At 37.2% G+C, this 1,666-nt stretch overlaps 1 pseudogene; it reads right to left on the bottom strand.

The window, feature by feature from the left end:
- Positions 1 to 483: 483 nt before the first annotated feature.
- On the bottom strand, positions 484 to 1,001 carry LOC131919111 (NADH dehydrogenase [ubiquinone] 1 alpha subcomplex assembly factor 4-like; annotated as a pseudogene).
- Positions 1,002 to 1,666: the final 665 nt, after the last annotated feature.

Genomic DNA, 1,666 nt, shown 5'->3' with positions numbered 1-1,666 from the left:
ATGCCACTAATTTCTATTGATTTTGTATCTTGCTACTTTGCTGCTGATGGTGATTATCAGCTGTAGAAGTTTCTTGGTCGAATTTTTAGGGTCTTTTATGTAAAATATCATATAATATTCCCTTCCCATTTGTATCCTCTTGATTTATTTCAGTTTACTTATTGATCTAGCTGAGACTTCAGGTACTATATTGAATAGGTATGGAGAGAGTGGACATCCTTGTCTTGTTCCTGGTTTTAGTAGAAATTCTTTGAGTTTCTGTTTAGGTCAATATTGGCTGTGGATTTCTGTAATTTCCTTTATTATGTTGAGGTTATGTTTCTTGTGTCCCTAGTTTCTCCAGGACTTTAAAACGTGCACACACACACACACACACACACACACACACACACACACACACGCACACACACAATTTAGTATACCAGAAAAGAGAACACAGAGATTGGAGGTACAGGTAAATTGTTTTGTGGTTTTCTTCATTTATCATATTGCTTTCTTGTCTTCAGGAGGGAAGATTTTGACATCATAAGTGAGACAATATTTGAGAAGGGAACTTACGTCTTTCAATTCTAAATGGTACTCTTTTGTAATTTTCCCCAGAAGTCCACATTTCTGGAGAAAGTTTATGGTTATTGAGAAGTGTCAATGCTTCTACAATAAAAATTTGCCTTTGGGAACGTCCATGATATTCATATCAAAGTGATGTACTGTAGGCAAACTGAATTCTTTTAGTTCTTGTTGTGTTTCAATATATTTTACTTGCAAGGAAGACACTGGCTCTTTGGAATTGACATATGTACATCGTTTAGTAATGACAACAGTTTGTTATCTTTTCTAGCATTCTCTTCTTTGATTTCTGGACGGTGATTCAGCTGTTCACTCAGGAGGCTGCAGGGAGAAGAGTGCTTGGGCGCTGTGGACGGCTTTATCTTGCTGATTTCCCACTCTGCTCTGCTCTGTGGGTAGAAGTTCCTGAGGGCGTGGGTCACTGTATGCCCCATCTCTACAACATGATGCCTTCAGTTCCTCTCCAGGACTTTTATCATGAAGGCATACTGAATTCAGAACTTTTTAACGAATCTCATTTTGAGCCTGGTAGCTTTTGATGTCTAATAGATTTGACCCTCAGGCCTATCTTTAGAGAACAGACCTCTTCAGGGAAGAGGAGATGCCCTGAAGAGGGACCATTCAGACAAGGTAAACTGTAGGAAGCTTTTGTCTGAGTCAGTAACATCACAAGGATATTCTGGTATTGGTAGTGTTTACTTGAAATCTGCTTAGTGTACAAAAGCTTTTCAATGCTAGTCAATATTAATATTCTCTGATAAGGCTCTTCTAGTCATATCCCTTGAAAACACACCAGGCTAGGGTCTTACGTAACCTACAACTTCCTACTACATACAGCTTCTTCTGTGAAACATGGGTTCATTTCCAGAGCTCCTAAGTATAAATATAAGTAAGCATAAATAATTATGAACATCTGTATGTTTATAATTATACCACATCCTTATTTCCAGTTTGAACATTTGGATTTTAATCTATACAGATAGAATCCAGGGCAATGGTCTAAGAGTCAAAATTGTATAGAGACATCTTAAAGACTAATCTAATTTTCATTATTTATTACAGTTTAGATGTGCTCAAAATATTAAAGGAGTCTGCTCTG

The sequence above is a fragment of the Peromyscus eremicus genome, chromosome 9 (assembly GCF_949786415.1).
Source record: "Peromyscus eremicus chromosome 9, PerEre_H2_v1, whole genome shotgun sequence".
NCBI lineage: Eukaryota > Metazoa > Chordata > Mammalia > Rodentia > Cricetidae > Peromyscus > Peromyscus eremicus.
The sequence above is the reverse complement of the archived record's forward strand: the minus strand, read 5'-3'. Positions and strand labels throughout refer to the sequence as shown.